This window comes from Littorina saxatilis, linkage group LG8 (genome assembly GCF_037325665.1).
Source record: "Littorina saxatilis isolate snail1 linkage group LG8, US_GU_Lsax_2.0, whole genome shotgun sequence".
NCBI classification, from domain to species: Eukaryota; Metazoa; Mollusca; class Gastropoda; order Littorinimorpha; family Littorinidae; genus Littorina; species Littorina saxatilis.
Genome location: NC_090252.1, coordinates 8,785,601 through 8,813,413, shown reverse-complemented (window position 1 = coordinate 8,813,413; position 27,813 = coordinate 8,785,601). Strand labels below are relative to the sequence as shown.

General features: G+C 40.6%; 1 protein-coding gene and 1 long non-coding RNA gene across 2 annotated transcripts in view; both read left to right on the top strand.

The window, feature by feature from the left end:
• LOC138972712 (uncharacterized) overlaps positions 1 to 27,813 on the top strand; it is a 320,338-nt gene that overhangs the window by 51,167 nt on the left and 241,358 nt on the right. The gene's annotated exons all lie outside the window — the stretch shown is intronic.
• LOC138972711 (uncharacterized) lies at positions 9,215 to 12,710 on the top strand. The gene is made up of 3 exons (XR_011457727.1): positions 9,215 to 9,518; positions 10,305 to 10,395; positions 11,398 to 12,710. It is a non-coding gene; the product is annotated as an uncharacterized lncRNA (long non-coding RNA).

Genomic DNA, 27,813 nt, shown 5'->3' with positions numbered 1-27,813 from the left:
AAAGGGGGGGAGAAAATAGCGGCCTGACCCAGGGTCGAACACGCAACATCTCGATTCCGAGCGCAAGTGCGTTACCACTCGGCCACCCACCCACTCGTCTTCGACTCGTCGGCATTATACTTGTCTCGTCTAAATACCGGACCCTATTGCTACGCTGAAAACACAATAGCTGTTAATCTTGTCTTCCCTATTGTCAATTTGTCAATGACCGCATGAGATATCCGGGCTCCACAAACTTGTCCGAAAGTCACAGTCACACCAACTGACCTAAAAACAGCTTAGAGAGAAAGGGAGAATGTACGTTCTGGCTCACTGATTCCGACAGACCCTAAATATTAACCAAAAATAGGCTTCTGGACTAAACTTTTACTAAAATGAAACATGCGACAAAATCAGAAAAATACTGCATAAATCCATACAAAAAAAAATACAGTAAAGTAAGGTTGTTTTGAACCAATGCCGGGTCTGTCGGAATCAGTAACCCAGAACGTACATTCTCCCTTTCTCTTATGCAACATTCTTAAGCTCAATACGCTCTCTCATTTACAAACTTTACTTCATATGTTCTTTCACTGTTAGAATTATATCTGATACATGCAATGTGACTGTCTAAACGAATAGTTAACTCTTTACAAGTGATTCTATTTTTACTTTTTCTTCCCGTCAGTGCTTCGTCTCGTATCGAAAACAAAAGCAGACGACAAATTTAGTCAGTTGGAGTTGTCTCCCGTACTCCTGTAGCATGCACTATTCAGTTTAGATCAGTGCGCTGCATCTCTGTGGCTGCACCAGACGGTTCGGGAATTCCCAACAAAAGAAAAGATCATACGGCACTGGCAACTTCAGTGTCAGCTGAACACGAGAGCGTTCGGTCTTTTAGAAGATTTGTATCTTGAAATGAAAATTAACGAATATCGCGCTGTCCGAAGGAATGGAGTACATATCGGACAATGACCACGCTCAGGCTAAAACGATAGGACATCTGACCGACATGCGGCAATGTGAATCGGACATTTGGGGATTTTCATCGTTATATGTCCGATGTCCGACGCCTAACGACATCCCTGCCTACATTATTCTGATTGATCACAACCAAACCTACTATCATTGGACACATCCAAATGCAAGCGTCTGTTCTTGAAAATTTCCCACTGATCTAAAAATAAAACCAGTGCAATTTCCTCTGTCGCGCTTTGCCACAGAAACTCACGGTTTGGCCTGTATTTCTGATTTGTGCGCAAAAGCTTTCTTTCTTTTTTCTTTTTTTTAACATAACAATGTTTAATGTCACTGTATGTTTAAAAGAACATGGTCACATTTGTAAAAAAAATGTTAAATTAGAAAATAAATAACATTTTGGTTTATGATTTTTCCTACACCTGTGCTGAAAATAAGAACTAAAAATGTCGGTATATAAGTCGCTCAAATACAAGAAGGTATGAATGGCTCGGTTTGAGTTTGTTGCGGTTGACCCTGCACAATACGATCTATGATGTTTTTGGTAACAATTTTGCCGTCTCCCCTCCCATAGGGTGACGTATTTCACAACTTCCTGTGTTACACAAACTCAGTGATGACCAATTTTGCCTGTACCAGAAACAAGCCAGCTCCAACATTCTCAAGAATTCTAGGATTCTAAAAATAGTACCGTTCACGCGTGAACGGTAGGTCTTGCTGGTAAACCGCTGGTCTTGCTGTTTCAACGCTTCGCTTCAATATTTAGGCTGCCTTTTCAGGCGACCACCGAGTGCACTTTATGCAAATGACTTGTGTAATATTGTTCCACCACGATTGGTTCTGGTGTATCACGTGGTTCATGAATATTAAAACTTGTTTATTGAATCAAGCTTTGACAAGTGTACTTGGTGGCTGCTTTGAAACTCAACAAAGCCTACTCCCCTTTCACAAACACTTCCCCGTCATAGCGGGTTTTCCCGATTGACAAAAATTCTTATTACACACTCAGACTATTTGGAGCCGCGTTTGTCCTCCAGTGCCCAATTGCATAAGAATATTCTGGTGATGAATAAACGCGCTTTGTGTCATTAGCATCTAAAGATTTCTTGTTTACAATAGTTGTGTTGATCTGATGAAGCGTGGAACTGATCTTAGGGTTGTCATGGTGAAACACTCGCTTCTGAAACAGTGCTTCCTTGTAGTTATCAATATCATGCGATATGCTCGACTTTACAACCTGTTTGCTTACACCCTTTGCTTTTTTAACCACCCTGTTAGGAAACGCTACCGTTGCTGAGCTTAGGTTCAGTTTTGTGTGTTGCGTGTAGTTGACTTATTTGAACTTTGTAGGAAAGTACCGATATTATATTTTGTAAACACAATATTTATGCTTGGACGAGAATGCAGGTGAACTTTCTAGTCCTGTCAAAACAAGTTGTTTACCATGCTGTTTTAGTGTGAGTTCGTGGCGTTCGATCGGATTAAGGGCGTCGGCACCTTTTGATGTACGTCATAAGAGAATGTCGCTAGTTTAGTCCATGCACGGCTCGTATAATGTAGTTGTATCATGTTCGGTCTGGAATATTCTCGAGATTGAGTATTTACTATATATGCCAGCGCGATTTGTATGTAAAAAAAGCTTCTATTTGAGTTCTGCTACGATGTGCAGTTGTATGTATTGAATGCTGAATAAATCCTCGAACTCAATTTGACGAGTTGTTTTCTGCTGCTGCGAAGACGGGCGACGTAGAATAAAAGAACACAACTATACGACGTTTGAGAACTTGTGGCAATCTCAAGTGTCGTGTAACAATTGGGGGCCAAGCCAAGGATCTACGTTTAACGCCAAGGGTTTTCCAGCAACAAGGACTAGCGTCAAGACAGTCACAGGAGGTAGCCATCAATCGGGTGTATCCTGAGACTACGGAACCGTGGATTCGGTGTGACTGGTGAAGAGTTTGGTAATCGCCGCAGCTCGGTACGGTGAGCGACGCCGGAGTGTATCGGGATTACAGAGGTTAGCTGCCGTTTGGACGAGACGGACTTCGTCGCGGAGCTAGTGCATTAATACTACGAAATACGACTGATGTACGCCGTGTACGTATCGTGAGCAGAGTGCGCCGTCACGTTAGACGAGGAGGGTGGCAGCCTGCGTCTACGAAGGTGAACAGCGACGAGAGAAGCATCGGAGGTGCAGTAGAGACTGTGTTCTTTTAGAAGACTACATTCGTCTACGTTCGTGGCTGTGAAAGAATACAGACGAACGCACCGGAAAAGACCAGAATGGCTGAGTTCTGGGCAAAAGGAGTTGAACTGGGACTGAAAGGCAAGCAGCTGACGGAGTTCGTCGAGTCCCAGACACGACTGCTGGCGCAGCGTGAAGAAAGACAAGCGCAGCGTGAGCGTGAAGAAAGACAAGCGCAGCGTGAAGAAAAAGAAAGACAAGCGCAGCGTGAAGAAAAAGAAAGACAAGCGCAGCGTGAAGAAAGACAAGCGCAGCGTGAAGATAAAGAAAGACAAGCGCAGCGTGAAGAAAGAGAAAGAGAAGCACAGCGTGAAGAAAGGCAAATTGAGCTGAAACGCTTAGAGCTCCAGATAGAAATGGAGACGAAACGCTTAGAGCTTCAGACAGAAATGGTGCGTGTTCAAAGTGAGCACGAGGCAAAACGCCAAAGAGATAACCAGCAGCAAATGTTACACAGGGCACCGAAACTTCCAGCATTCGCTGACGGGAAGGACCAGATCGACTGCTACCTTGCAAGATTCGAGAGGTTCGCTGAGAGTGCTAGATGGCAGCGCGACGACTGGGCGATTCAACTCAGCGCATATTTGACTGGGGCAGCACTTGAGGTATACACTAGACTCTCAAATGATGACGCCAGAGACTATGATGTACTGAAGGAAGCTCTGTTGCGTTGCTACAACTTCACTGAAAGGGGCTACCGTCAACGCTTCCGCGAATGCCAGCCATTGTCTGGAGAGACACCGAGCCAGTTTGTGGAGCGCCTGTCGTCATACCTGCAGAAGTGGGTGGAGTTATCAGGTGAAGAGCAGTCATACGAGAGTCTGCGGGACTTGATCGTGAAGGAGCAGTTCCTTAATGCCTGCCCGAAGGACCTGGCGACCCGCTTGGAAGAGCAAACACTGCGGGGTTTGAAGGACATTACTGATGCTGCTGAGCGTTATCTCATTGCTCATGGAAGGACCTTGGGGACGTCAAAGTCATCAAAACCTTTCCAGAAGAGCGGGAACCAGGGAAACCAACATGCCAAGGGACAAACTGAGTCCGCACCATCATCCAATGAAGGGCAGAACATAACGTGTTTCCTTTGCAATGCCAAGGGCCACCGAGTTGCCAACTGTCCCCAAAAGAAAAATAACGGACATGTCAATGACAAAGCGCAAGAACATCGACGGAGATATTACGACAACAAGAGGCAAACGAGTGGCTCGAACCAACAAGTATGTGCGAGCAGCGTCATACTTCCAAGGGCTGCCGAGCAAGTGGCTACACCATCGGACGTGGAAGAATGTATATCTGATGGCCAGCTTCTACTCGCCAATGGCAGGTCGATCTCTGTCGTCGCCAGCGCAGCTGTGTCAGTGTCGAACATGCCCGTGTCGAAGGGATTTGTTGAGAAGCAGGAAGTGACTGTTCTCAGAGATTCGGGCTGCAATGGAGTCATTGTCAAAGAGGATCTGGTGCCAACAGAGAAGTTCACTGGTGACTTCAAGTGGACGCTCATGGCTGACAGCAAATGCGTGAAGGCACCAGTGGTAAAAATCCAGATCAATACTCCATACTTCACCGGAGAAGTTGAGGCCGTCTGCCTGAAGAAGCCCTTGTACGATCTACTAATTGGGAACATTGGGGGTGCGAGACGTCCTGATGACCCTGATGTCGAATGGAGAATGGGCGCAGCTCAGCCTGCTGTTGAGGAGGAAGACCCACTGCCATTCGCGAATGAAGATATCAGCGAACTGTTACGAGATGACAGAGCTACTGTGCATCGCCGCGACCAGCCGCAGGTTGTAAGCGCTGTGACGACCAGAGCCCAGGCGAAGAAGGACAAAACAACTACGCCACTCAGGGTCACCAACAGTTCTGCAACTGCTGTCGTGGACAGGGATCGGCTGATTCAGCTACAGGAAGCTGATTCGACCTTAACAAAGTACAGGAGTCGTCCTGTCAAGGAGATGACTAAGGGCGAAGGCACTGTGCAATTTGAAGTAAAGGCCAAGATCCTGTACAGAGTGTTCCAGCACCCGAGAGTCAACGGTGGGAAGCCATTACGTCAAGTTCTGGTGCCTCAACCACTTAGGCGCCAGGTGATGGAGGTGGCCCACGACTCTATTATGGGAGGTCACCTGGGGGTCAAGAAGACATCGGACAGAATCCAGGCTGCGTTTTACTGGCCAGGACTGCATGCAGATGTGACTCGATTCTGCCGATCGTGCGATATTTGCCAGAAAACCATACCTCGAGGAAGGGTCCCGAAAGTGCCGTTGCAAAAGATGCCTTTGATCGACGGACCTTTCAAGAGGGTGGCCATTGACCTCATCGGCGAGATAAAACCGCCAAGTGAAGCGGGTCATCGTTGGGTACTGACCCTGGTAGACTATGCAACCAGGTACCCAGAAGCCGTGCCTCTGAAGAAAATTGACACCGAGTCTGTTGCCGAGGCACTTGTGGACATTTTCAGCAGAATTGGGGTTCCTGAAGAGATCCTCACAGACCTGGGGACACAGTTTGTCTCTGAATGCATGGAAGAGGTCAACAGGCTGCTGAGCATTCGTCACTTGACTACGACACCCTATCACCCGATGTGCAATGGGCTGGTCGAAAAATTCAATGCAACGCTGAAGTCCACGCTGAAGAAACTATGCAGTGAGCAGCCAAGGCAGTGGCATCGCTACATCAATGCCTTGCTATTTGCATACAGGGAGGTGCCACAAGAGTCCACTGGATTCTCCCCGTTCGAGCTGATGTACGGGCGGACCGTGAGAGGCCCGATGCAAATACTAAAGGAATTGTGGACGAAAGATGTGGACACACCTGAAGTGAAGAACAGTTACCAGTACGTGTTCGAGTTGCGAGAGAAACTGGAGGAGACTCTCGAGATTGCGAGAGAAAACTTGAGAAAGTCTCAGGATAGCGGAAAGCACTACTACGACCGCAAAGCCGTAAACAGGAAGTTTACACCAGGTAACAAAGTGCTGATACTGCTTCCCACTGATCACAACAAACTACTGATGCAGTGGAAAGGCCCATACGAGGTTGAGGCCGTGGTAGGGATCAACGACTACAAGGTGAATGTCGGCAAGAAGTCCAAGATCTACCACGCTAACCTCCTGAAACTGTATGTGGAGAGACCTCCGGAAGCAGTACAGGTCGCAGCAAGTGTGGAAGAACCAGCCGAACTAGACGAGTTCGACGGCGAGGAACTACTGGAGTTGGGAGACCTCCACAAGAAAGAGGGAGTGGATGACGTCAAGTTAGGACCTGACCTGACAGAAGATCTGCAGAAGGAGCTGCATGATTTTATGGGCGACTTCACCCATAGGTTCTCTGATGTTCCAGGCTCTACGTCCTTGGTCGAACATGAAGTCCACCTCACATCTGACGTTCCTGTTCGGTCAAAACCATACCCTATCCCGTTTCAGGCTCGGGAATCCTTGAAGAAGGACATCGATAGCATGTTGAAGATGGGGGTCATCCGTGAGTCATCATCCCCTTACTCATCTCCCGTTGTTGTTGTCAAGAAGAAAGACGGTACAAACAGGGTATGCATTGACTTCAGGAAAGTGAATAAGATCACCGTGTTTGACCCTGAACCAATGCCGACGGCGGCTGATCTGTTCCGACGGTTGACTGGCAGTAAGATCTTCTCAAAGATCGATCTCAGCAAGGGATATTGGCAGATTCCTGTGCGCGAAGAGGACATACCAAAGACCGCCTTTGCAACTCCAGACGGAACGTATGAGTGCCTGCGGATGCCTTTTGGCATGGTGAACAGTGGTGCTACCCTGAAGAGGGGAATGCGAAAAATGCTCAAAGGAATGAAGAATGTTGTGTACTACTGGGATGATCTGCTAGTCCACACGGAGACCTTTGAGGAGCATCTGGAGACTTTGAGGGAATTGTTTTCCCGCCTGACAAAAGCTAATCTGACCGTGAGACCCAGCAAGTGCATTTTGGGGACCGACAACGTTGACTTCATAGGTCATTCACTGAAGGAAGGTCAAAAGGGGCTTTTGTTGGAAAACGTCACCAAGATCCTCAATGCGCCACGTCCTGAAACCAAGAAGCAGGTGCGATCCTTCCTTGGATTGGCTGGGTACTACAGAGAGTTCATTCCAAACTTCGCCGCCATAACGGCGCCTTTGTCGGACATGACCCGAAAAGGATGCCCCAACCGAATACTCTGGGGACCAGCTCAGGAGAAGGCATACCAGACCGTGCGCGACCTGATGTCACGAGACCCGGTGCTACGCCTTCCTGATACTGCCAAAGAGTTCATCTTGCGTACAGACGCATCGGACGAAGGGATCGGCGCCATGCTGATGCAAGAGCATGGAGGTAAACCGTTTCCGGTCAGCTATGCCAGCAAGAAGCTGTCAGGAGCCGAGAAGAACTACTCGACCATGGAGAAAGAGTGTTTAGCCATCGTGTGGGGAATCAAGAAATTTGAACTCTACCTCCAAGGGGTGAAATTCGTGCTTCAGACTGATCACAAACCCCTCACCTACCTGAACTCTGCGAAGTTTGTGAATAATCGTATCATGAGGTGGGTGATGTACTTGCAGAACTTTGATATGCGAGTGGAATCGATCAAAGGTTCAGACAATGTTGGAGCAGATTTTCTCAGCCGAGTATGTGAGTAAAACTGTGTTCATTCTCCAACAGACTAATGTACATACCTGGATTTCAATCTGTTATGTATACGTGTACAGGTAGCGTTTCAATGATTGAAAGAAATTAGGTAAATTTCTTCTTGTGTTGGGGGTAATGTTAGGAAACGCTACCGTTGCTGAGCTTTGGTTCAGTTTTGTGTGTTGCATGTAGTTGACTTATTTGTACTTTGTGGGAAGGTACCGATATTATATTTTGTAAACACAATATTTATGCTTGGACGAGAATGCAGGTGAACTTTCTAGTCCTGTCAAAACAAGTTGTTTACCATGCTGTTTTAGTGTGAGTTCGTGGCGTTCGATCGGATTAAGGGCGTCGGCACCTTTTGATGTACGTCATAAGAGAATGTCGCTAGTTTAGTCCATGCACGGCTCGTATAATGTAGTTGTTTCATGTTCGGTCTGGAATATTCTCGAGATTGAGTATTTACTATATATGCCAGCGCGATTTGTATGTAAAAAAAGCTTCTATTTGAGTTCTGCTACGATGTGCAGTTGTATGTATTGAATGCTGAATAAATCCTCGAACTCAATTTGACGAGTTGTTTTCTGCTGCTGCGAAGACGGGCGACGTAGAATAAAAGAACACAACTATACGACGTTTGAGAACTTGTGGCAATCTCAAGTGTCGTGTAACACACCCCTTTCTCACTTGCAACACTGTACATCTTTGCACGCAATCCAACATACTCCTTAATTATCTTCCCATTCATTTCATCTTTCATCTTTCCAATAACCTTCTTGTTAACATTTGAGTGCAATGGTGATTCTTTAGGGTAGTCGCAAGTGTCATAAAAAGAATCTTTTCCTTTTACCAAACACTGTACAAAAGGAAGACGTGGAACTTGCGAAGAAAATGCGAAAAAGTGTTTGTGGGTTATCGTCCCTAGTCACATGCTGGCGGCGAAAACAAAATGGCGGATCGCGTAGGTACCGATCGCGTGCGAGGTGGTGGTAAATTGTGCTCGGCTTTTTGTTGCAAGAACGCCCGTTACAAACAGAGCTGCTTCGGGAAAACTTTCCACAAGTTCCCTAAAGAAGAAAAAAGGTGGGTTGTGCAGTGATTATTTCATCAGGTTTACCTTCTTCAGAATGAGAATGCAATGGCTCGAGTCAACTCACTCAGTAGACTACAGCGTCAGCGAGTACTTACGACTGTGAGTGTGAGTCAGCAGTCAGTACAAAACAACAGTTTACACTTGATGACAAACTACCCGTGGGCATATTTGCCGAATCCTTTATCAAACCTTGCTTACGGGAAAACTACAGTACGCGGGACCACTTACGTTTATCAAATAAACCCGGTCCCAACGGAGAGAAGAAGAAGAAAGGTAGACTACATCACTCATCCGTTTTGCGTTCAGGCAGAGCGTTAGATTTAGACTGAAGATCTGATTTAGCTTTTTTTGTCTTTCCTTTTTGCTTAGTTTAACAATAACATTGTTGTTTTTATTGTCAAACTAGGTGCAGAATATGGGTGCAATTCACAAGGCGAGAGGACTTTGAAAAGCTGCAGCCAGCTGATGTTCAAGGTCTCAAGCTTTGTACTGATCACTTTGAGGCCAACCAGTAAAACAATCCTGCAGAGAGGATCACTTGTGTGGAATGCTGTCCCGACATTGTTTGCAGTGCCCAATCCACCACCGAAGGTTATTTATTTATTGGTTTTAGGTTTTTGCAAACCAAAGAAGCACACTATTAAATGCAGGTTGAGTAATGACAAGTTTGAGGCTGATGTAAGAATTGAAAAAAACAGCATTGTTCCCATCAAATAATGCCTGTTTGCATTTAGCGCAAAAAAATGATAAGGCCAACAAAAAAAGTTACTTATTTTGGATCGACGTCTTGATTATGATGATATGATGAACTTATTTTGCCAAAAAACAGCCCCAAATGGCAAAAAAAAGTATAGGGTCGGTGTCAACAACAAAAAAGTTGTATGTTTCTGGTCACCTGACCCTACCTATGTTTTCCCGACGACCCTAGACTTTCTTTTTTGCATTTTCAAAAATAAAAGGGGTATTCGAAAATCAATTGTTTTCCTGTTTTTAAACAAAATAAGTTAAAAAGATGGTTTTGAAAAAAAAAAGTTTAGAAAAAAAATGACCTTTAGTCATGTTAGGCCACAAAAAAAGTCTGTTTAAGGTAACATAGGCCCCCCAAAAATAGCGTCGGTAGGTCGGCTTTTTGTTTTTGTATTTTAGCCATCTGAATATTTTAATTTTATTTTTTAATGCCCCAAAAAAGTCTAGGGCCGGTGGGAAAAAAATAGGATCGGTCCGGATACTGTAAACAGATTATTTTTTGTTTTGCCTTACCAGAAACATACACTTTTTTGTGTGGCCTAAGACCAATACCATGAAATTGGGAGAATTGTTTCATTGTGACTGGGTGTTGGTTGTGAGTTTGTCAGTTAAAGAGCTGTGCATTTGCAGGTTGCTAGTGGGAGGAAGCCACCATCGCAAAGGGTAGCTATAAATGAAGCCAGCACCGACCTGTCGCCTGATGCACAAATTGTTCAACCAGGTAAGAGATTTTTAACCATGAAGAACACCCTGACATCAAAAAATGTTTAAACCCATCCATTACATAGTTGATAATTGCTGTATAGGGTGACGGGCGCTGTGGCGGGGTGGTAAGACGTCGGTCTATTAACTCGGAAGGTCGAGGGTTCGAATCCCGGTCGCGGCCGCCTGGTGGGTTAAGTGTGGAGATGTTTCCGATCTCCCAGGTCAACTTATGTGCAGACCTGCTAGTGACTTATCCCCCTTCATGTGTACACGCAAGCACAAGACCAAGTACACTTGAAAAAGATCCTGTAATCCATGTCAGAGTTCGGTGGGTTTTAGAAACACAAAAATACCCCGCATGCTTCCTCCGAAAGCGGCGTATGGCTGCCTAAATGGCGGGGTAAAAACGGTCATACACGTAAAATTCCACTTGTGCAAAAAAAATGAGTGCATGTGGGAGTTTCAGCCCACGAACGCAGAAGAAGAAGCTGTATAGGGCGGATGCATGGATGGATGAAATTGTACCTGTAGTTCCCACACGTAAAGATGGGAAACATATCCTGTTAGAGGCATGGTGTAACAAGAAACAATTAAGTGGCTCTATTCCCATTTCCCCCCCCCCCCCTTTCCCCGTTGCGATATAAGCTTCGTGGTTGAAAACGACGTTAAACACCAAATAAAGAAAGAAAGAAAGAGGCATGGTGTGTGAGGAGTTTACCTGGTACTGTTGTCCTAATCAATCAATCAATCAATCAATCAATATGAAGCTTATATAGCGCGTATTCCGTGGGTACAGTTCTAATGGCCTCACCCATTCAGTACCAAACAAGGTCAATCCCATCATTGTTCCACATCGTATCCATAGTTGCTAATACACTTCATTTCTGGCCTGCCTTCCTACGCTATTGTTTATTTTCATTTTGTGATTTAATTACACGTGTTTTAATTTCTTCCAGGTTGTAGCTTGTTATGGTTATGTTATTTTATGTGTGTTTTGTGTGTGTGTTTTCTTTTTTAGATGACATTCAGGCGATCCTGGAGGACATAGGATGTAAAGCATCAAAGTCGTCATCCTCCCCATCCCCTCGTGAAGCGGAACTTCGGCAGAAGGTCAACAAACTGAGGAGCAAGGTTTTCCGATTAGAAAAGAAAACGATGGAACCCCGTGTAAAACGAGCGAGTAAATTAGCCAAGCCTCCCAAGAAAGACTTTGTAATAGAACAGTTGTCTCATATATTATCAGGCGAGGCGAGCTATTTTGCCATTTATGCCTGTTACATATTTACCGGTTATCTGCTGCTGTGTCCAATCCTGGCAGAACGCATGTTACCAAGGAGCCGAAGGAGAGTCAATGAGATGAGAGAATGTGATTAACAATTGCCAACTCTCTCCGTACAAAGAGGGTCCAAAATTGTATCAAAATATAGATGGTAGAGAATTCAAAATAAAAAAAGACAATAGACAAAACATGTACTTCGGCTCATAGAGCCTTCTTTCATTTTTGACTCATTAAGTCCATGCTCCGAGAGTCCTTTTTTTAATTTTGAATTGCCTACCATCTATTTTTTTTTATACATTTCAAAAAGATTCAACAGTCACCTTCCGTTATTCTTGAACTTGGCTATTCCTGTGATATTTTTGACGTAAAATCAATTTTTACTGTAAAACTCTTCGGCAAGAGGATTGGTCCAAGCAAACAAATAATAAACTTGTTAAGATTTTTCCTGATATTTCCGATCAATTGCCTATGGTTTTATTTAGCTAAAAGATTCAAACGTCACACCTATGACTCATGGCTATTTTTAAGGGGGGAGTAGCATCCCTGGTGTGTTGTTTGTGATGTACCTTTTAGTCTGTTTACAGTAACATAGGCACACAAAAAGAGAGTCGGTAGGTCGGCTTTTCTTAATTTTTTTTTATAACCATCTTTTTAAATTATTTTGCAAAAAAACAGGAACAAAATTGATTTTTTTCTCTTTTTCTTTTTCTCCAAATGCCAATAAAAAAAGTCTAGGGTTGGCGGGGGAAAAATAGGGTTGGTCGGGATACCGTAAACAGACTAATTTGCTTTGTTTTGCCTAAGCAATGACTAACAAACTTTCTTTAGGGTCTGACATTGTATATACTATACAATTTTTGGGGTATTAACTAAATACATGTATACAGTTTTTGATTCCTTTTATACTTTTTCACAAATTAGCCCCCCCCCCCCCCCCCTTTTTTTTTTTTTGTAGTCTGCCCTGGGGGCGGGAGGTCTCCTAATTTCGGTTTCTAGGGTCACCTTATGCTTCCCCATGAGCTGAGAACTTAATTTAAAATGGGCCTCGATTTTTTTATCCAAGCGGAGCGCGGGCGAAGCCCGCGCGTAGCGAGGTAGTTTTTTTTTTCATCTCCCAGCACTGAAAATTTTTTTGCCAAGTGGTGTCTGTCTGGACATTGTTCTAGAATTCATCTTTTAGCACAATATTAGCGACACTGTTTGGACAATTCTATTAAAATTAGGCGTACAAACTGATTTTGTTTCGGGGAATCCTCTCAGAGGATCAGAATTTTCATATAATATCATCGGAAGCTGTTACAACGGGAAAATGTGAAACTTTTGTCACTTTTTAACATGGAATTTCATCTTTGAGCGTTTCAAGCGGACTTTAATAAAATAGTTATTTGCGAATTAAGCAGCGGAAGACACTCACCGGTTCAACATGTGTATGGTCATTAAACCTCAAAACATTTCAGTAAGTGGTTTAGACAAACACCTCCGCCATGTGAGGGTGACTGGTTTGTAGCTGAAGAGTTTTTTTCTAAAGTGTGTTCTAAATACAAATGACGTACTGGTAATGATGTAATGAGTTGTTCTAATCTTGTTCTTGGAACTCTTGCTGTTCCAAGCTTGTTCTTAGCAAGTCTTGGTGACGAGAACAAAGACTATCAATGAAATCTTTATAAATAACCTCTGACAACGACGACGATGACGACGACGACGACGATAACAACAACAACAACAAATGACATCGACGACGACGACGACAACAACAACAACAACAACAACAACAACAACAACAACAACAACAACAACAACAAAAACAACAACACGAGAACAACAACAATCACGACAACGAACATGACAACAACACCAACAACTACGACGACAACTACAACGACTGGGTTATGATGACATCACCAATGATTTATCAAATGTTCAGTGTCAAGGCTGTTAAAAAATCGTTAAATCCTATTTCTTCACTGATTCTTATGAAATTTTAAAGGTAGGTTTGTTGTCCCCAACTTATTTTCACTCCATACTTTTCCAGAAGAAAAACAATAATTTTGGCAGTTAAAAACCGTTAAATTTCAATTCTTCACCGATATTTATGAAATTTTGTGGGTAGGTTCGTTGTCCCCAACTGATTTTCACTCTATACTTTTCCAGAAGAAAGACATAATTTTGGCAGTTAAAAAACGTTAAATTTCAATTCTTCACCTATCTTTATGAAATTTAGTGGGTGGGTCCGTTGTCCCAAACTGAATTTTAAGACATACCTTTCCAGACAAAAAACCTTATTTTTGGCAGTTAAAAACCGTTAAATCTCAATTCTTCATCGATATTTATGAAATTTTGTGGGTAGGTTCGTTGTCCCCAACTGATTTTCACTCCATACTTTTCCAGAAGAAAAACATAATTTTGGCAGTTAAAAACCGTTACATTTAAATTTTCACCTATCTTTATGAAATTTAGTGGGTGGGTCCGTTGTCCCAAACTGAATTTCAAGACAAACTATTCCAGTCAAAAAAACTTATTTTTGGCAGTTAAAAACCGTTAAGTCTCAATTCTACACCGATATTTATGACATTTTGTGGGTAGGTTTGTTGTCAGATTTGACATGATGGCAGAATTGAAAGTGTGAGATATCCTGATGTTTCACAATTTATGCTGCATAATTCAGCCCCATAGGCGCTTGAATTTTAGGTGGAGTTGGGTTTTTTTCCAGCCCAAACCAGTAACCCCCACATGGTTTTCATGTCCCTTTCTGAGAGACTTCAAGAAGTTTCAATTTGACGTCATGATTAGCCTGCGGCATTAGCAAGTATGAAAACACGTCATCGATGACACATTTTAAGACAGAGAGACAGAGAGAGAGAGAGAGAGAGAGAGAGAGAGAGAGAGAGAGAGAGAGAGAGAGAGAGAGAGAGAGAGAGAGAGAATCATGTACACACAGATGGACGACTTCGCTTGGGGTATGTACTGCCCGGCAGTACACATCTACTTAATTTGTATTTTGTAATTGTGCCTTTGTCCAGTCACATGATTTCACTTTGTACTTAAAAACTTGGCACTGTCATCATTTATTGCTATTTATTGTTCAGTTGTTCAGTATTTATTGCTATTGGGCATCAGTTGTTCAGTTGCCCTCTTTCGAATGAGCCATGCATGCATTATGGATGTGTTTAGCGAATTGGGATACCTAAAGCCAATGTAAAAGAAGAAACAATGTGAAGCAAACATATAGCACCAAATAAAATAACCGAATCAGAATGGAAACTTCTTCAGTGTATGTGTGTGTGTGTGTGTGTGTTTGCTGTTTTAAATACCGAAAATGTGAAAATAAAGCAAGTCACAGCATGAGAAAGATCGACTGTACTAGTCATGACAAAGCAGGCGACAGCCAGGTCAGCATGTAGAAAAGGGGAATAACTCGTATTTAGCCATTCTCTTTTCTAAGCATGCCCAATGAGGAAGTTATCCTTCTTCCCATTGTAGTTTCTTTGCTTTTACTGCAGGACTTTCAGCTTCTAGATCTTTGTAAATGTCATCCGCTGGAATGTCAAGTAAGAATGAATCTGTGTCTGTGTAAAGTACTCTCGATTTGGGATATCTTGGTTTCAAATAATCCTACAAAAACTCAAGCATCAACAGTTTTGACAACTCTAGCACAGTAAAGCCTATGAATACTGGTTTGTCAAGCTTGACTACAAGTTTTTTCATTAAGATACCATACAGCTGTTCATGAAAGTATTTAAAGTCTTGATACTGTGGTTTGGATGTCAGCTTGATGGCCTCATTTTCTCTTGTAACAAGTCTAACATCCTTTCTCTTGTGTGGGTTTTCCATTGTCTTACCAAAGCAACTGTTGTTCATCAGTTTAAAAAAGTCTTTCTCTGATGCATCAGCGGCTTTGGTTCTCAGTTCTGTGTTTTTCATGATGTAAGGTTTCATAAACTGTTCTTGATCAAATAAAATTACACGATGAACAGCCTTCAAAATTAATCCATGTCTAATGTAAAACTGTAACAATCTGTAGTGACACACATACTTCTTTTTGTGAAACAGATTGGGCACCAGCTTTGGAGGTTCTCTTGGGTTTACTTTTAACCTCTCAGCCGCTAAAGGATAATCATTATGTAGATCATGAAGTGATAGTGGATAGTCTAAGTCAACCTCTAGTATCCATCCCTTTCGACTGTCTGGGCCTGCTTTTAATATTGTCAGCACAACACATTGTGAAAATGGTCCTGAATAGATCTTAAAGTTCCGAAGTGGAAGCGTCTGACACATTGCCCAACCATACAAATTGTTTGCATCTAGATACATGATGTAATTAGAAGGTTTCATAGGATCAAAGTCGTCCAAGTATTTGTTGTTGGCTTTGCAGTAATTGTGTGAAGCCATACTGATTCCTCCACGTAGTCCATTTTCAATCATCTGAAGTGTAGGTAGATCTGATAGCAAGTCAATCTTTACTCCTGTAAATCTAAGAAATGCATCCCAGCTCATGCCTGGTGCAGATATGTAATGTGAAGGATCTAGATTGTAGTGCTTCATACATGTTCTTCTGTAATTCTCAAATATATCTGCAAGTAAACAAACATCAGCCAACAAATATTGATCATGATAATCACCCATTGTATTACATCCTAATTTATTCCATGCAGTCTTAGCGTGTTCATAGTCTTCGTCACTTATACCTTTACCCTTCAGCCGTGAGAAGTAAGCATCCTTTGGTGGTAACTCATCTTCATCAAACCTCTCCCACGAATCCATGTATTCATATGGATAGACTCCCTTTCTAACTAAGTCACTGTCAAAGTACTTACATGTGATTGGGAAAGCAGTTAGTGATGAAGATAAAGACTCAAGTGTTCCCATCAGATGTTGAGCAGAATCGTAGAAGTATAAACTATTCAGAGTAAAGGCCATGTACTTTTCTGAAGACTGCGCAATGCATCTTGCTTTGTATTCATCAGTTACTGCCTGCATGATCAGATGTGAATCATAACCGCGCAAGTTATGGAAGAAGATTGGAAGCTTCCAAGTCTTAGGATCAAACTTTAATTGTAGATTACATTTGCTGTGTGCTGCTCCTCGGAACTGCCCACTTACATGATCATGATCTCTTACTATTGGATTGTCTGTGTTTGGTGTTAGACTTTGTTCGCATATCCAACACTGTGTGGTAGAGTTAAACTGTTCTTGGTCTTCAGGTTTCATAACAATGTCTGAAAGATTCAGTTGTTTGGAGCAGTCATTTCGCACTTGGTTCATTTGCTGTAAGAAGTTCTTTGCTGCATTAGGTCCTCTGTACAATTGCGGTTTAGAATGTTTACCATCTGAACTAACAACAATAAATGCATATGAACAGACTTGATGATTACTTAGAGTTACTGTTTTAGGTAGGTCTTTTGGTAAAGGTCCTTCATATGGCACAATGATAGATTCAAAGTCAGCATAAACAACATAAGGACTTTTCTGTAGTTTGCATACATTCTTAAAATACACTTTGCTGTCTGGCGGTGGTGTTGTTAACTTCACAACCGCATCATCAACGCTCTTACAATGTTGCTTGTGTATAAGTGCTGCATGAATTGATGGAATACGCAAGAGACATCGCCTACAAAAGTCTTGTTTACTATTGTGATTGCTTGTGCTCGCCATCAGTCTACTCATTGTACGAATCAAAGTGTAATGATATTTTACACCATCAGTCATTAGTAACATGTCAACATGGTTAGTATCACAATCACCAATCGTTGGTGAGTTCTTTGATATTCTGACTGGTTTCAGTTCATCTTCCTCATCCCACGTGTAAACATTTACGGTGATGGGTTTGTTTTGCTGTTCAAATTTGTCAATGCTTGTAATGCTGACAGGAAATTCAATACCAGTAAAGTTTAGTTTATTTCTGTATGCATGATAGTTAGACACTCTTTCTGCATTTTTCTTTACACTGTACAGTCTTGCCAGAACACACCACATAAAACATTTGTCATCATCATTCTTTATGTTCAGCACAGCACGTTTTTTGACAAGAGCAGGAGGTAAAGGTATGTAACTTCTACCTCTGATGGGGGCAAATTTACTTAGCTTCAATTCTATTTTTAGAATTTCACCTTCTGACCATCCGGATCCTTTCATCTTTGCATCCTCTGCAGCTTGCTCAAACCGTTTCATCATTTCATCTGCCCAGTTTCCATTCAATTCTGCCATAGAATTAAGTGCTAGTTGTCTGGTTGAAACATGAACTTCTAGCACCTCATCACTGACTGTTTTGTATTTTATTAAACTGACTATCTGCGCTTTTACTGGAGGTTCAATCAACAAATTGTTTGGAATTTGTTCAATGGCGTCTTGCACACTGGACTGCACATTTTGAGGATCCGTTACTTGTAATTCAACGGTGTCAAATACTGTCGATAAAGATTCTAATACAGAGTCTTCCATCGCTGTGAGTTTGATTTTATAACTCAAAATAAAAATATAAATTAAAAAAATGAAGTTGCTTAGAATTCTTTCTCAGAGCTTCCATTTTTGTTAACACTATAAAATCTGAAATAAAAAATCATTTAACATTTGTACCACGTGGAACTAATTGTAATTCCTCTTTTACAAAGGCTCTTTGCGGTGCTGGTTCTCTCAAGTAATATATAGGTGGATTTGTCTCTACTACTCTCTTGATTTCATGAATGTCAATACTCCAGATTGGATCCGTTGCACGCTTCCTGCTGTCACCCTCAGCTTCACCGGGTGCATATAAATATCTGACTTTCTGATTGAAAGGTAGTAATGCCACTGGTGTTGTTGACTTTGGAGCAACAGGTATTGTTTTCTGTTTGATTGCATCAACTGGTCTTAACCCTGTAGCTTTAAATACCTCCAGATTCATTGCTCTAAGTACTGATGGTAATCTTTTGACCCATTCAGTGTTACGCAATTTACTTTCTGTGTCCAAAAATTCCTGATGGTACTGATATGAAAACAGTTTTTCTGCCAACTGTTTGTTAAAGCTCTCAACAATAGCCTGTGACCTGTGGTTTCCTGGAATACCTCTCTTCACTGTAACATGATGTTTTAACAGAAGCTGGTTGACAGCTCCTTTAAACTCCTTACCATCATCGCACTGAATCATTCTGGGATACTTTAGTGGTCCACGTCTGTAAATTTCTTGCAGGGCAACAGCTGTAGCTATAGCACTTTTCTCTGTCAACGGTTCAGCATCTTTGTATCTTGTTGCAACATCAACTACGGTCAGTGCATACTTATATTTCTTCCTTCTGACTGTGTCATGCGGTAAATACAGCAGGTCTATTTGATGAGTGTCATTCGGTTTAATGTTAACAAAGTGTGGTCGTGTAATTTTTCTTGGTGCAGGTAAATAGATCTGCCAAACTGCCTGCTTTGACAACCATTTCTTTGCTATATCTTGAGAAACACCTGCTGCGTCACTGAGCTTGTCAATAGCAGTTCTTCCTTTCCAGTATCCTTTTGGGGAATAATATATTTTAGATAACAAAGCATCACTCATGGTTTTTTAAATGACAGAATATTAAGATTTGACAGCACGCGCAATAAAGTAAACAACAGCCATACCAATAACAATGAAAACAATCTCTCCCACCTTCTGCTCTTCTGAAGGCTGATAAAAGTCACCCAGTTTTGGAGGAGCACTTGTCTTCATTTTCTTTCCAGTTACAAGATAGTATTCTTGAATGGCTGCATCAACATTGGCAAAGGTTTTGTTTGCATGTCCTTGCTGCCTGAGTTTATCATTCATAAAGTCTAACTGCGCAATTCGTTTCTTCTCGTATTCATCCTGTGCTTTTGCCAGTTGTTCCATGGCTTTGTTGTGCCTTTCCCTCTCTTCACCATTTTGCAGTTTAGAAAACAAATAGTTGCTGCCAGAAAATGCAAGCGCATTTACAATCGCACCTCCCACCATCATAACCAAGCTAGCCATTTTATTGTCTTACATGTTTATATTTTCTGGAATAATTCCTTGCTTCACCAGGAAGTCTTTTGTTGCAAAGGAAGCTGTCACAACACCAATTAGTTTAGCACCGTCTTCGAAGTCTAACTTTCCCAAGTCGGCTGGTTTCATTCTGAGGAGACTTTTACCCAGCATTGTGTAACCTACACTCAAGCCTCCAATCACTGCAGCGTGATAAACTAGATTAACTATTGTCTTTTCAGAACTCATTTTTATGTTATCAAAATTAAAATATTAAAATTATTCCATATGAAATGAATCCACTGCAGGTACTACTGTGGGCTTTTTTATTGTTTGTACTGCTTTGTTTGTTGGTTTTGGTGTTTCTGATTTTGGTGTTTCTGATTTTGGTTTTTCTGACACTTTATATTTGCCTTGCAAAAGTTTGTAAAGCAAGTATCCACCTCCTCCAACAACAGCTGCTACAGCTACTTTTCTGTATGATAGAAATGAAGATTTTAATTCTTGATCAGTTTGTGTGACCTTAGTCACTTCAGGAATGTTTGGTGTCTGCTCAACTTCAGACATAATGTTCTGCTTTGCCTTTTGATTTAACTTTTTTTGTCTGTTCCATTCGGCTAGTTTTTTTCCTGCTTCTACTCTACCAGGTTTCTTTGTCACTGTGTTCACTTCTGGTATTTTCGTCTGCTCCACTGTCTGCTTCAACTGATCTGTCATCTTTTTTATTCTGAAAATTAATGTGTTTGAAAGTAATTAATCCAGCAACAAATGGTACTAATAAAGCACCAAATCGATAATACAGGCCACAGGCAAGAGATTCGAGGGACTTGGAAACAACAGGGTCATGAGTTAGATCATGTGTTAAGTCTTCCTCCGAGTCGAGAGGTGTAAAATGTCCAAAAATCTTTGTGTACAAACCTATAACAGTCTGTCCAATACTTCTAACCATCTTAGAACCAAGCACTGATTCATACCGTCCATGATACTTTTCTATATCTTCTGAGGAAAGATGTTGTACTTCTTCCACAGTTAACTGCTGCCCAAGGTAGTGTTTTGTTTTTCCACAAACAGCAAGTGAATACAATCTTTCTTTTTTATCAGGTATAGTCCTACTGTCACAGATTTCAATATCTGTAGCAGTCTGCATCAGCAATTCATCACAGTTCATTTTATTTTGATGCAGAATAAAATTAAAATCTAGTAATTAAACTTGAGTAAGAACTTAGGTAGGAACTTAACAAGAACTTAGGTAGGAACTTAACAAGAACTTAACAAGAACTTAACAAGAACTTGAGTAAGAACTTGAGTAAGAACTTGACAAGAACTTAGTAAAAACTTGGGTAAGAACTTGACAAGAACTTGAGTAAGAACTTGACAAGAACTTGAGTAAGAACTTGTCAAGAACTTAGCAAGGATTTCTACAAACATACATACTGAACTGGTTGATCAGTTTTTAAAACCAGTTTCGAGTGCTTAGAAGATTTCAGATTATTCTTTATTCTTTCTCTCTCCTGTTTGTTTTCAATGACATCATTTTCTCGAAGACACTCTTCAAAACTGTCACGGTCCTTTGAATAGAACAATGTTATTGTTTTGAGTTGCTCTCTAAAGTCTTTCAGAACTGCATTGTATTTTTGTGTTAATATCCAAACTGATATTAATGCATGTCGTCCACTGAATGCAAGCTTTGCTAGTGCACTTTTCTTTCTAACAATGTCACGTTCTGCTGCACAGTCATCAATAATAAACAGTGTTGGTGTGTTCTGAAAAAGATCGAAATAATGCTCCAAGCAAACATTTAGACGATCAGAAGGATTTACAATAAATATATTTTGATCAGACCATATGAATTTTCTCTCCTTGTATGTTCTGTTATGCTTTATGGTTGGACAGAATATGACTATGTGTTCAAAGTGATTTATGTAAACAGTCTGTAATAAATCCAAAACATATCTTGTTTTGCCGCAACCTGTTGCCCCACAAATCAAAGAACAGTGTGGATCTTTTGGAAGAAAATCTAGATACTTCATTTTAACACGTTCAATAAACAATATCCTGTAATCTGCTTTCAGAGATGTTTAACTGCGCATCTGACACAACAAACACGTAGATCTTAACTGATTTACTACTACTCCCTACTTCCTTTTCAATTTGTATTGTGATTCCTTCTGATCCGTTTTCAATTCGCCTTCCACTTCCATGCAGTTTGTTGTCGTCAGTTGTTCTGAGATCCAGCCATAACGCATATTTATTTGTCAAGAAATCTTCTACGCCAACACCGTGTAAATGTAGATCTTTAGCCACAAGATCAGATGTTGGGTCTTTCAATCTTCCTCCAGTAAAGTACTTTCTTGCTTCATCATAGTGTTGGTATGGCAGCATGCCAGATGCAAATATTTGGTTTGGCTGCCCTTCAATTGTGCAATATACTCTATTGATTAGTGGATTGTAAAACTTTTCTATTTGCCTTTCATATGAATCTTTTGGTTCCTCAAACAACATAAGTATTCCCTTCATTGACCTAGCTGGTGTATTCAAGTTAATGTTCCAGATTGGATCAGCCTGGCTTTTTGAAAGTGTACTGTGATTCAACACTCTTTCATAATAGATAGGCAGCTTAGAACTGTACTGATTTTCTATAAGTCTAGCCAGTTCAGGATGGTTTACAACATCAAACTCTAAAGAAATTCCAGACACCTTATACTTTGCTTCCGGGTCTTGTGAAAGCATAACACGATCATAACTATTGAAAGTCAGGTCGTATGACAGCCTGTCACGCAATGCTCCTTGATAGAAGGGAGGATGTGAATTTATTAGTTCAAAGTCAAGTGGAATACAAAATTTGTTTCCAAAAGCAACATTGACAGCGTTATCTTTTTTGTTATTGTCAGCTTTATCTCCTGCTCCTATTCTAACTTTTATCCCATTGTCTGACTGAATCCCTTGAAACACTCTGTTTTTCTTTTCATTGTCAGTTAACCAATTATCTGCATAAACTAAAAATACATCTGCATTATTCAATGACATCACTTCCCGCCCTTCCAGTTTGACAGTAATCTTCCTCACAATTGCTCTTCCTACATTATAAGCCAAAGTCCTATTTTCATCTGAGCCAGATTCTAATTCTAATTTGAATGATAGTCTTACAGTGCCTGGTACAATAACATCGTTCTTACCTAGATTAGGAAACCTAACAGTAAGTATTTCATTCTGATCAATAGTAGAAGGATTATTTGTAACTATAACTGTTTGCCTTATTCCTTTTACCCCGAGAGGTTCTTTCAGCCTTCTGTAAGGATCAAGAACAGAACCGAACGATTGTGCCATCTTTTTTTATTTTCAAAATAAAAAATAAGTTACAAATGGCAGAAGGTGGATTTGAAGATTTATTTGAGCCAGCGGACGACATGAGCGAAGCAATCCCTTTGGTTCCCTACCATCATTCACTGCATTATGAGGTGGCACGACATGAACTTCTGGAAGGTAAAGTTAGAGATTTCTACAAAAGTTTAGGAGAAGAACCTGATGTTTTAGATCCAAACCAGTTCAAAATGGAAGCAAATCATTTATATACAACTAGCGATAAAGGAGAAAAAGTCCAACTTACATATAAATCTAATCCTGCTAAGTTTCTATCAAAAGTTTCACTAAAACAAAAACTTACTGCTAATCGACTTAGGCAATTAGATATTGTGCCTAGCACACGGTCATCACCTTCCCATGTTGTTTCCTTACTTCAAAAAGCAGAACTAGGACTACCAACTGCTACTCAAATAGAATCTGTTCCATTGCAAGATCTTAATAAACTTGCAGAAGAGGCTGATCAACTTATACAAGAGATAGAGACTTCTTTTTCTGAGGAAACTTCACTGAAGACTCCACATGAACTATTACCTATGAGAGAAATAGAAGCCCTTAATCAATCACTACAAACCATCAGAGGTGAAATAGCAAATAATCTGTCAAAACTAGGTCAGCTGGATGAAGATATAAACAAAGAGAAACAAAAACTTGCTGATGCTGATGATTTGAACCTAGAACAAGAAGTAAAAAACAGAATTTCTAAGCGTTTAAAAGATTTGCAGGAGGAGAAAGCCATAAGGTTAGAAGTTCTAAGTAACAACAGAGAACAACTGAGAACACAGGTCAGCAGAATAAAAAATACAATTCAAAGAATCCTTTACGAAGACACAACTCTTGCTGAAAGAATTAGAACGCTTTTCAGAGAGCAGGGAATCACAATAGCTAGTATACTAACTGCGTTAGGATTTGCAATAAGCACATTAGTGTTAACACTCACAGGTGGCACTGTCACACCTCCACCTCCACCTTCACCTTCATCTCCATCTGATCCGGGATGGGTAAAGAAACAACTCAAACACATTGCAGAACTATTAAAGAAACTAGCAGCAAAAGCTTTGGGTGCACTTCCAGGAATCATTGGTTCAATTGTTAGCTGGCTGTTATCTTTTGCAGGTAAAGTTGTTGGTTTCATGGCTGAACATCTCTGGACTCTAATAGTTTTAATTGCGGGTGTTCTGCTAACGAGAATAAAGCAAAAGTAAGCCTACACCCACTCCACCAATTACTAGAGCAGTCTTCTGCGATTCATGATCATCACTAATACTAACAGCTTGATCATCACTAGTGACAGAATGATCTTCACCTGCAGCGTGATCTTCACTTGTCACGCTTTGTTTCTGTTCATTGTGATATGGCTGTAACATCGTTCTGATTTCTGAATTCAGTTCTTCACCCTTTCCAAGCGGCTGGGTGTCACTAGCAATAATGATTTCATTGTTATAATTTGTTATTGTTCCAATCTGCAGCTGGAGATCAGAAGGTAACATGTAAAGGCAGTTACCAACAGCAAAGTCAACTTTTGATCTTGCATAACGGAGAGAGTCTTGATACCTTTTGATGCTGGAAGGCAGATCAACTGCAGAGTTTATGACATCTTCTAAATTTGATAACAACTGTTTCTGCGCACCAAACCCTGTGCTTGTTCTCATTATGTTTGATCGTGTCTGTGCCTGCGAGCCTAGCAAGCACCACGCATATGTTCGGATAGATTCATTGATCCTTTCAACACCTGATCCAGTGAAACCTTTGCCGGTGTCTAATATAAAAGTAGTCCATGCATTGTGGTGCTGTTGTTCTATTGATCCTAACTGTACCTGCACATTTGAAGAAAAAGATGTATGACCTGGCCAGTAATCAAAATTATACCTCCTGTGGACACCCCATAAATATAGTGTTCCCATGCCATGGTTTTTGTCTTGCTTTTGCCTAAAGTCGGTCTTAAAATCTATATTGAATTCATTGCAGAGACGCTCATACACTTTCATGTTTATCCTATTGTTGAATGGGTTCCAGCTCTTTTCATGCGGCATTGGTGCCTGAAGTTCAGACAAGATTCTCCTGCACTGATAGTAAACGTGAAATGTGTACACACACTTTGTCAGTAAGTTTGAATTATTCATGTGGTCTGCATAGGACACTCCACATCCTGTGGTTGCGCAGAATATTGCAAAGTTTAACTGATTCTGATAGAACTGAATTGGGTGAGAGTTCCACATCTTTGGAACACTATCATTTTTGATTGGGGGATTTAGGTAAGAATGGAATGGGTCAGGCACTTTAACGCGAATGGATTCTGTTTCTGTTACGGCAAAGTCCAACTCATGGAAAGAAATAGTCTTTGGATTGTAATATGGTCCAGTTTTGTATTTAACGTCTTTGTTGAATTTATACTGAATCATTTTTGTTGTTGAATAAAAAATGTTTATCACACTAACAAATGTGAAGACTAGTGTGCCAGTTAAACTTGCAAACCCTATCAACAATCAAAATGGAGGAATGAAAGTTGCACTGCATGAAATTATGTACAAGGTTACTTGGTATAATATCAGTAAAAAAAAAGGCTAACAACTGGGTTAGAATTAATGGTAAAACACATTCTGTAGAAGATGGTTACTATGACTTCTGCACTTTAGAGAAAGAATTGTTTGCTCCAGTAGGTATTACAGCGAGTTTAAATCATGCAAGTCTCATTGCTACTCTTACTATGCCCAAAACTAGAGAAGTAAACATTGAGTTTCCAACCAAACTCCTTGATATGCTTGGAATTACAAAAATATACAAGGGAACACGTCCCATTGACATGGATGTTAACAGTGTACTGTTTGTTCACATGAGAGAGCTTAACACATCCTATAATCTGTTTAATGATCAGCGTTCTGATCTGCTTAGAATTCTTCCACCGAGTGATGCCTCTTTTTGTAAAATGCACGTGCCAACATTTAAGACACTTCAGTTCAAGGACTTGGAGGAAGGGTGTCATGAATTCCTACACATTGATCTGAAAAATCAAAGTGGACAACCAGTTGATTGTTTGTTTAACATTACATTGGAAATAGTTCCATAAAATATTGAGTATTAAAATGTCGAGTGGACCTACAATAGCTTATCCTGTTGCATGTTCAACTATAGAGTTGAAAGATTTAGCAGACGCTATCGACTTTGAGAGCAATGCTGAAGTTGGTGCAGTGTATGCATTCGAGTTTACAGACACCGGTTATTACAAGAGAAAGGAAATCGACGATGAAAAGAAACCAAGATTCCTCAAACTAGGTCAAATCCGTGATGTTAATGTACCTGATCCAATTGTCGATGACACATTCTACATGTGGAAACATCAGAATAAAAAATGGGTACTTAGTCCTGTTATGAAAAAGATTGACTGGGAAATGAAGTTTGAATTTGTGAGTCCATACACTCTTGTTGGAAAAGACGACACATTCCGTAAGTCAATCAATGCTAAACCACTAATTGTTAGCCTTGTTCCTGCGTTTAACAGCAGGGGAGAAGTTGCAGTTAAACCTTTCCATAAGAACAACTATCTCATTCACAGAAAACAAAGTGTTGAAAAGGACGCTGACACCATTGTCGATTTTATACCCAAGCTTCCAATAGGGCAGAATGCAACTATGATATTTGATATAGTTGTCAGGAAAAGGGAAGAAACCACAAACACTGTTCTAATGAGAGGAATAAATCTCAACTGGAGACCATTAAATGTTGAAGAAGTCAGAGTATTTATTGCTGTTCAAAAGGATTCTAACACAATAAAAAAACAGACGTCAAACCAAAATGTTGTTGTTAACGCAGATATAAATAATTTAACAGAAATAAGAAGTATTAATCTTACTTATCTTGATTTGATTGCTTTCTACTATACAGATAAGGTGTTAAGCAATGAACAGCTTCAAAGCTTAGCAGAAACACTGGCCAGTGAGAATTAAGATAAATATTTTATATTTTGCATTAAAAAGATGACTAGCAGTGTGAAGCTTTATCCTAATATTGATGAAAGTGCAGCAGAAAGTCAACAATTCAGACTGGCACACATTAGTAATATACAAAAACAACTAGAAGATGAATTAGAAAAATATTCTCGCGCTAGACGTAAGTACTCAACAACTTACAACAGCCTTTCTAATGCCAGCACTGGTTCTACTATCCTTGCATCAGCTGCAGGTGTAACGGGAACAATTCTGTTAGCTACCGGAGTAGGGACTCCAGTTTCTCTAATCCTAGGTGGTGTCGCAGCAGCAGTTGGTGGTTTATCATTTATAGCATCAGCTATAATGAAAAAAATTGTGAAAAAGCTTGAAAAACACGAATCCATTTCCACTCTTGCATCATCAAAATTGTCTAGCCTAAAACTGTCTATCAGTAAAGCACTTGAAGATTCAAAAGTTTCTGACGAAGAATTCAAACAGATACAAACAGACTTTGATGACTACAAAAGTAAGAAAGCAAGTATTCAAACAAAAACACGAGCTGAATATAACAAGCCAATCGATATAGAAGATCTGAAAAAGCAGTTTTTAAAAAAGGGGATTCAAATAGGACGGGAAGAAAAAGTAAAAATAGAATCACTTGTAAAGAGTTAACTATTCGTTTAGACAGTCACATTGCATGTATCAGATATAATTCTAACAGTGAAAGAACATATGAAGTAAAGTTTGTAAATGAGAGAGCGTATTGAGCTTAAGAATGTTGCATAAGAGAAAGAGAGAATGTACGTTCTGGGTTACTGATTCCGACAGACCCGGCATTGGTTCAAAACAACCTTACTTTACTGTATTTTTTTTGTATGGATTTATGCAGTATTTTTCTGATTTTGTCGCATGTTTCATTTTAGTAAA